The sequence below is a fragment of the Cynocephalus volans genome, chromosome 11 (genome assembly GCF_027409185.1).
Source record: "Cynocephalus volans isolate mCynVol1 chromosome 11, mCynVol1.pri, whole genome shotgun sequence".
Classification (NCBI taxonomy): domain Eukaryota; kingdom Metazoa; phylum Chordata; class Mammalia; order Dermoptera; family Cynocephalidae; genus Cynocephalus; species Cynocephalus volans.
In genome coordinates, this window is record NC_084470.1 from 119880911 (window position 1) to 119890473 (window position 9563).

General features: G+C 43.7%; 1 pseudogene; it reads left to right on the top strand.

Moving 5' to 3' along the window:
* Positions 1-603: 603 nt before the first annotated feature.
* On the top strand, positions 604-1001 carry LOC134391126 (small ribosomal subunit protein eS24-like; annotated as a pseudogene).
* Positions 1002-9563: the final 8562 nt, after the last annotated feature.

The following is a 9563-nucleotide window of genomic DNA, read 5'->3' on the forward strand; positions in this document are numbered from 1 at the left end:
GGAGACTTGAGAGCAGTCTTCAGCTATGTAAAGGGCTGTTCCTGGAGGAAGAATGGAGTTGTTCTGTGTTATCCAGAGGTCAGAATGGGACTGGGGAATGCATAGAGGACCCCTAGGTTTGTCAAAGGGCAAATGGCTCTGCATTGGAGGTGTTGGCACATAGGCTGAACTAGTGCTTGATGCAGGATTGTGAGATCCAAGCATTAAGGGATGGTTGGTCTACATTATAAGAATCTTCTAACACTAATATGAGGCTACAAACAATGGTCAGTTGCCACAAAGAGTGAGGTCTGAAGAGGTGAAGCATGACCATTCATCCAACTAAACGTGTTGGTCTGTTGTGTATAAAGCACTCTATTCAACAAGAGACACTTGGGTCCCCATCCAAAGGACACAAATGTATGTAATATAAAACAGAATATTACATAGGCTATGAAGAGTTATATACTTTTCTTCCTTTTGTGTTAGAGTACACAAGAGATGGTAATATACAGTGTGAAGAACCAGGAAAGCTATCGTGGAAGAGGTGAGTATTTTATCATTTGTTAAAAAAGAAAAAAAAAATCCTTTTCCTCTCTGGTTTCCTGAGGATCGCCAGCCATCATGAATGACACAGTAACTATCTGGACCAGGAAGTTCATGACCAACCAACTACTTCAGAGGAAACAAATGGTCATCAATGTCCTTCATCCCGGAAGGCGACAGTACCTAAGACAGAAATTCAGGAAAAACTAGCCAAAATGTGCAAGACCACACCAGATGTCAATGTTGTATTTGGATTCAGAACCTATTTTGGTGGTAGCAACACAACTGGCTTTGGCATGATTTACGATTTCTTGGACTATGCAAAGAAAAATGAACCCAGACATAGACTTGCAAGACATGGCCTGTAGGAGAAGAAAAAGACCTCAAGAAAACAGCAAAAGGAACACTAGATCAGAATGCAGAAAGTCGGGATGACTGCAAAGGCCAATGTTGGTGCTGGCAAAAAGCAGGAGTAAAGATTCAGCAGTGACTTTATCTGCAATGATTGTGTGAATTTTTCACAAAAAGATTAATAAATTGTAAAAAACTAAAAAAAAAAATTTAAGCAGAACAAGTGAGTATGCTATAAAAGTGAGTCTCGAATATTATTGAGCCTTAAAAAAGAGGGGAATTCTGACACTTGCTACAATCTGGATGAACCTTGAGTACGTTATGCTAAGTGAAATAAGCCAGTCACAAAAGGACAAATACTTTATGATTCCAGTTTTATGTGGTACCTAGAGTTGTCATCTAGAGAGAGAAAATAGAATGGGGGTTGCTAGGGGCTGGGGGAAGGGGGGAGGGGGAGTTGCTGTTTAATGGGTACAGAGTTTCAGTTTTGCAAGATGGAAAGAGTTCCGTGGATGGATGCTGGTGACAGTTACACAACGATGTGAATATACTTAAAACCATTGAACTGTACACTTAAAAGTGGTTAAGATGGTAAATTTTATTATATGTATTTTACCACACTCTTTTTTTAAAAAGTGAGCCTCCTTTTCTCTTGAGACTCCCAGATTACTTCCTGCTAGTAACTATTAAGTTTCTTATTCATCATTCCAAGCATTTCCCAGCTATCTGCATGCATAGATTTGCATATACAAATATACATATTCGTGAACCTGTTAAAATTCACATTATACACACATTGCTTTTTTTCCCCCCGCATAATATGTTTTAAAGATATTCTTATGGCAGCGTATGTTTTTGAGGGCTGAAAATATTTCCTTGTGTGGATGGATCATATTCTTTTTTAACTAGCCCCTGTTGATGGACATTTAGATTGTTTCCACTTTTTAGAATAAATATAATTTATCCTTTTGCATACATATGTAAATACATTTCTAGAAGTGGAATCCTTGGGCCTGACAATATGTGCATTTTTCCTTTTGATAAATCAATTGGCCTTCAAAACCAGCAACAGTTTGTGAGAGTGAGGGGGTTGGAAGGATGTGTACAGCAGGGACAGGAGTAGAGAAGGAGGAAGGCGTGGGTACTCAGGGGACCGCTTCCCAGGGAGAAGGAGCTGCAAGGACAGTGGCAAGAAGGCAGGAAGTCAATAACCACATTGGAAGAACTGTGAGGATCTCACCCCCAAAATACTGAGAATTAACTCTAAAATTGGTACATAATGGACGAGCTTATATGGGGCTCCAATGCCTTTCAGGTTAGAACTAGGAAGAAATGGCAGAGTTTGGCTGCAACTTAGGAGATTGTTCTAAGGTAGCTAATAAGGAGAATGTGTCTGCAAAAGGTAAATGATCAGTGGGAAACAGAAGGATGTAACCAGATGAGGAAGGTGTTGGGGGTGACTGGCCCCACGTTACTCAGAAGGGGCTCTCTTGCCTGTGGCAGGTGTAGCCCTGTTGTGCAGCTGGCTCATCAAGTTATCCAAGAACATTTGACTCACCCAGTCAACTCCTTCTGCTCAGACCCCATACTCCCCAGTTAGCCCCAGGGTCATGATTTGGCTTTTCCCGTTCATTTCTCTGCGGGAAAGGTGTATGACAGAAGGACCCCTATCATAGCACTTATCTCAGTGTTGTAATTGTGTACTTGTCAGTCTATGACCTTACACGGAAAGTGTCTTATTTCCCTCTCCCTTAGCACAGTGCCTGATATATAGCAGGAAGTCACGAAATATTTAAGTGAATAGGAACATTCACATGGAAGGAAAAATCACATCTCATTGGGGTTAGAGTGGGCAGCGGTCAGGGGAAGTGGAGAAGAAATAACATTTGAGAGTGGAGCCTTACTTTAAGCATTCATTCAATATTTACCAAATCCCTATTTTGTGCTAGGTACTGGGCTAGGAGACACTAGGTGTACAGAGATGATTGACATAGTATTTGCTTTCCAGGAATTCCACGGGATGGGAGACATTCTAGGCTGAGGGAGCTGTATGAACAAAAGGCTGGCATCCCAAAAGTGCTCAATGTGTTTGAGGGGCTATAGTTTACGAGGGTGGGGATTAGGCTGAAAAGGGCTACACAGAAAATGGTCACTAATCAAAACAGAGATCAGTGGAAGGTGATATGCCTTTTAAACCTTGCCCTTCACAGGTCTGTCAAACTAGAGTTTGGACTTTATCCTGGAAAAGCAGAGAAATCAATCACTGGGTACTTTTAAACAGATGAGTGCCACAGTCAAATATCTACTTTAGAAATTTTCCTTGTGGTAATGTGGAGGATGGGCTGGAATGCCCGGACAGGGGGAGACAAGTTAGAAGGCTTCTACAGTAGTCCTAGCAAGAGACAATGAGAGCCTCAGGGACAAGCATGAGGCACAGAAAGACGTGAAATATTCTGGAGGTACAAACACCAGGCCCTGGTAACCAGTTGTCTGTGGTGGGTGAAGAAGGAATTGTTAGGGATGACCGAGGTGTCTGGGTAGCACTTTCAACTAAAACTGGTAAGGAGCATCTGGTTTGCTATGGCAGGTGTAGGTAATGAGTTCAAGTTTATATTCTGAGATGGAGGTGTCATGAGGATATTCAGGTAGAGAAATCTTGTAGGAAACTGGAAACTTGGATCCAGAGTTCACAGGAGAAGTCAGGGTCAGAGATAAAGGTTAGGGGTCATTAGCATTTGAGTGATGAATGAAAGCTTAGAGAGAATGAGGCCCCTCATGGGGAGTGTGTTGAGGGACAACAGGCCAAAGATAGAACGCTGATGCAAGGATAGAACCCATTCTTCAGAGCTGGTGGAAGAGAAGCCCCAAAAGAGAGGCAAAAACCGGACAGGGAGGAGAATCATGGAGGCCAAGGGAGGAAAGCATTTCCAGGAGGGTGCCAGGAAGGGGCACTGAAGCCTGCTTTGGAGGTCAGCGGATGTTTACCTAAGGAGATGACATCTAAACTGGTGTTGAGGAAGAGTAGGAGAGGGTGAAGGGGAAAATGCCTGAAAAGGGGATGTCAGATGTGGCAATTAGAATTGCTGTAGTCTTTACTAGGGAAGAGTCGATAGTGGGGATAGGAGACGGACTGAAGGGTGAGTGGAAGGTGAGCATGTGTGGGCAGTAAATACAAACCATTATTTTTTGGAGTTTGATACTGCAGGTAAGTAAAGAGAAGAGAAGATAGGCTGATAGTGGAAGGGAGGAGTTTTCTTAGTATGGAGGAGGCTGTTTACCAGCTGAAGGATAGGGAGGTGAGAGACCAAAGGCTTGAGAGAGGCAACAGAGGGAGAAGCAAGGCTCGTTGGGGGGCAAAGAGAATGGGCTTGAGCTCTGGCACTCACTTCTCCAGCCAGGCAGCTTCGTGCCTGAGCTTTGCCATGCCATTCCCTTCACCTAGGGGAGCCCTTCACTCAATAAACCTGTACTGAGCCACTTCTGGGGCAGGGATTGTGCTGGGTGCGGGGCTGTGAAGGTGAACAAGACCTAGGCTCTCCTCTCCCAGACTCCATCCGAAGGGATGAGGAGACAAGAGATTTGAAGTCAGTGACGAGATTGCTACAAGAAGGGTCAGAACTGGACATGATGGGAGACCCAGTCTAGGCGGTTGGTGGGACTTCCTGGAGTAGGTGACATCTGTGCTGAGACCTAAAGTAGGACATGGCCAGGTGGGACACACTAGGGGAGAGGCATGCCAGGCTGAACGTTTTCCCTACATATCCCCTCCCCAATTTCCTCTAAACCTGGAGTGCCCAGGTACATGTTCTCTAGTGGGAACATGAAGATCGTCCTGACCCTCCTCCTCCCTACCCCCAGCACACGTAGTTTTGACCTTTGTGGAACACCTGTTCCTATATGATAGTGGTTTTACCCCCTCATCTATTGGAAACTTCTAAAGAGACTGGAGTTAGTCAACTTTGTATTTCCTCAAGTATACAGCATAGTGCTCAACACATGAGTAATGCTTAAAAAAATACTTTTTGATATGAAATCTCAGGCCCAAAGACCACTATCATGGCTAATAAATTCACAGGGGCCATTGGCAGGGTTAAGGCATAGAGGTAAAAAGAAAAGGAAAAAGACACAAAAATAAGGCTTAGAGAACAAGAGAGAGCTGGGAAGGAGGTGGGGCAGAAGCAAAGAGACAAAGATGAAGTGTTCACACCAAGGGAGGGACCCAATTACAAAGAAGATCTAACCACAGCTCTTTGCTCCATGAAACCTCGCGTTGGATTATTCCCTATCATGGGAGAACTCCTCTATTCTCCCTCTGCTTTAGGAGTCTCCTGTTGGAATCTGATTCACAGATGTGTTTGATCAGTTGCACGCATCACAGCTGCATTGTCTGAGAAGCAGAAAGAAGCTGAGAGAAAGAAGGAAGGAAAAAGAAGGCCTACAGAGCCAACAACTTTCCCACTGTACAGGGTGAGCTTAGACAGAATTCAAGTTTTCTTCCCTCGAGAGTCAGAAGGGAAGCTGGTGGCTGTGTCACACTCCCAAATTGAGTATATAACTCATAAGCTAAGTTCCCTAGCTTAGCAGAGCTAATTTTGTTTTGCGGCTGCATATATAAAGTAAGGAAGAAAAAAGGTGGCATTCCACATTTTTGAATTAACACCAAGTGTTTCAAACTCCACCTCTTTCAGGAAATGTGCCTTAATGCAGTGGGAGGTGGTAATTTTACTCTCTCTCCAAATCCCTCTCTCTCCTTTCCTCGCCGCAACACTAAACCCTGTTTAGAGCTGCACTGACCCCTTCCTGTGTCAGCCTGACTCTGCCTCTCACACCAGCTCTCGATCCTTAGCTGAATTATTTGTCCATTGTCAATAGGATCAAAAGAGATAAAATGAAAGAATTCTGGAAATGGTGGAAATTGTGGATAGCAATGATGGTCTCTGAGGGTGTTGATGCTGCCAGCTCAACACCGAAAATTCCTACAAAAAACACAAATCCTTTTGAATTTTTTCTATGGGAATAGCATAGTATCATACATTGGTGTTTCCTGAATTAATTTTAGTTGAAGAAGAAAATTTTCCTATCAGTGATTATAAAATATACGAGAGGGGGAAAAGCCTTCTGGGTCAAAATTCATAGTAATGTGTATCCTGCAAGCAGTTGGTCCAACCACCCAAAATCTTAAATAGCTACACAAGAGGTGGATTTCATGCACTTTTGTCAATGAAGGAACATCTTTTTCAAAGGGCAATTAGAAGTAAAGTGATAAATTCCCTCCTCTTTAGTTCATAGTCCTTATAAATTTTAATGCACCCAGAAAAAGTACATTTCTCAAAGTCCAATAAAATTATGTTAGGTTGGATTCCCAAGGTTAGCCTTTGCTACTCAGGGCTGTAATAATAACAAATGTTAGTGGAAGAGGAAAGAAGTAGACTAGATGGAGAGACCAAAGATGAAAGTTATATGAAGTTATTTTCTGAGCTGTGTTTGTGAAAGGTCATTAAACACATTAGATAGTTGCTATGCCCCAGGCATGTAACTGCAGTAACTCATGTCCTGTCATGTCCTTACTCTCTGGGAAAATGATGTGTTGTGTGAAGATTACAGCTAGAACTGAAAGATGTTTCCATGAGCTCACCTCATAGTCCGGAGGCCGTAAGTACCCTGTTCAAGAATCTTTCTGTGGGGTTTTCTCTGGGCTTTAAATACCCTGTGATTGTCAGTCTCATTATTGGAGATCAAACTTCTTTGCCCAGAATAGTCTTGGTGTAAAGATATCTCTAACCATCATTTCACTGGTTGTATTTGATAAATTTTAGGGCCTTGACAGGGAGGGTAGTTTGCAAATGCTGCTAGATTCAATATAGAGCTACTCAACATTTTATTTTCAAAGATGACTTTTCCTTTATCTTTCAGACCACACAAATATAATAACTATAGGGTCATTTAACAAGAGCTCAAAGCATAGTTTGATCAACTATCTTTTTCTTTTATTCTATCCATCACAGACAAGAAATGAAAGGTATGAATCTCTTTTATTTTTATTTTTCACCAATTTTTCTTTGCTTAAGATGTTGGAAGTGAGGCCCAGAAAAGATAAGTCTAAGGATTTTATCAGGAGGATCGAGCTTCGAGTTTAGAAAGATTCAAAGTCTAGAACCCAGAAATCCCTGACTTTTCTTGCATCTCAGTCATGCTGCAGTTTGCTTCACACTTGTCCCCAACTGGGTTTGTTGGCATCTCTTTGACTTAAAGGATATCTCTTCTTTATGTCACATGCTGCAGGACATTGCCCAAAAGACATAACAGGTGGTTGGATGGCTCCATGCTTGCTTAGACAGCCAGAAGCCAAGATATTTCCTTAGGAAAAAGAGATACTAACTGGGGGTAATGATGAGGTACTGAAATAGAAGAGAGGGAAGGGGAAGTTGTCTTGAGAAGAAATGATCATAACTAGGAGTTACTGGGATAGAAAATGTAATTAAATTAGGGGAATAGGCGTGGGGGGGCTGGGATAACAGTCAAGAAACACAACCCAGGGCAGGTCAGTCATATAATGTATATTTAAACATTTTAATAAAATCTACACATTTTATTTGAAATAGCCCCGAGTAGCCTAGGCTAAGATTGGGAATCCATTTACCTGGTGGGAAAATGACCAAACAAGATAATGATAAAGCTCAGTCTTTTTGGTTGACCAACATAACCGCCATGGAGTTTGCAAAAATAGAACCGTCTGTTATGTTTGGAACCATGGAGAGAGATTTTGCATTTATAGAATCCTGAGTGGGAAAACCAGGCACGTTAATAAACCTCCCCCCCCAGTTCTCTAATTTGAAATCCACTTCTAGTTTCTTTGCTGTCAACATGTAGTGTGTTTAAAAAAAAAAAAAAGTCAATTTAAAAGCAGACAGACTTGCTATGACTAATTTAAGAACTCACAAAGCAGGCTCTTTTCCAAAACTACATTGCAATTGACAATACTGTAAGTTCAGTCCAAAGAGGATAGGACACAACTGCTGATCCTGAGGCTGAATCAGTTGTTTACCTTTATTTGGGCACCGCAGGGTAGTCTGTAACAGATCTCTACAACCCTTAACTGTTTTTGGTATGGGGACTTAAAATTAAACTTTTCTATAAACAAATGTACCCAATGGGTGTATCTTAAACAGCCTACCTTAATAATTCTTATTTTCCTCCTTCTAAGATGGAAATTGTTGCAAGGAAAAATTTGTATTAGGGGCCAAGTTTGCTGATGCTTTTCAGATATTGCATGCTCCTTTTAAAACATATTTCTTAATGAAAATAGGTCTACATCCTTTGGTAAAATTACTTTTGAAAAGCTAACATCTTTTGGTAGAATTGCTTTTATAGGAATAGCTGCCTCTATTTATTATAATTACTCTGTATTATGGAGGAGGAGGTTGGAAATCAAAGGAGGTGATGATTCTCTTCCAAAAGGCTACAAAGGCATGATAGGATCACATTCCACTCAGTGAATTTAATTAATTTTACCATGAATTCAGTTGGGGGGGGGTGAGCAGGCAAAAAATAAAAAATAAAAAAAAAAATGACATCACAATTTACCAGGTGTCTACTATGTGCCAGCTTAATTCTAAACACATTATGTCCTTTATTTAATCCTCGAGGCAACGCTGCACATTGTGTCTTCCTTTTACACGCGGGAACTGAGGTTCAGAGAGGTTAAGCAACTCACTGCAGGTCACACAGCTACTCAATGGCCAGGAACAACCAGTTACTCGATACCGATCTGTCTTTGGTTTCCTGCTAAACAGAATATGCCATCTATTTCTTGGAGTTTTTGTTCAGCAGTCCCAAACTAATTAATGACTCTCATCCCTTCTGCTGCTAAATTGTTCAAGTAACTTCTTGTACCAAGTGTGACCTGGTTCTTTAGGAATTATATTTAACGAGAACGTACAAGCTAGAAACTCTGCTAGGTGATTTATGCACCTTATCCCCTTTAGTCATTGCAACAGCTCTAAGAGATTGGGTTCTCTCACTCCATTTTATAGATGATTTAATTGTCTTGGAGAGATTAAGAAAGTTGCTTAAACAGGTTAGTTTAGCAGCCACAGAAGTGGGCCCTCGGGCAGGCTGCTCCGCGAGCGCCACCCCTTCCCTCAGGCCAAGGAGAGGAAAGAGGGGCCCCGGGACCGAGGATACCCGGGGGAGTCCGAGGTCCCGACGCAGGTGGCAGCTTTGGTCCTGCGGGTTCGGGACGGGCGTCTCAAGAAACTGGAAGTAACTGGACCGAGTGCGGCGGAGAATGGCCAGTGGACGACGCCAGGAGGCGCCCTCGCAGCGCCCACCCCCGAACCCCAACCCCCCGCAAACACGAGCTCGGAAGCAGCCGCTGCTCTCAGCGGCCCCGCGGGTTCGCGGACCCGCCCCGCCCGCCTCCGGAAGTGACGCGCGGAGCCTACGGCGTCTGGGAGGGGCACGGGCGCAACCAGGGGGTTGGAGAGCGGCGGCCGCCGCGGAGCGACGGGCAGGCCCGGCCGCGGCGAGGAACGCCCCGAGCGCGCACCCGGCGGGTAGCGGCCCGACGACTCGCGCCGCCGCCGCTGCCGCCGCGTGCGGAGGCGGAGGGCGGGGCGCGAGGAGCCGCAGCGGCCCTGCGGCGGCGAGAGATGCGGGCGGCTGCGGGTACCCGGCGGGCTCGGCTC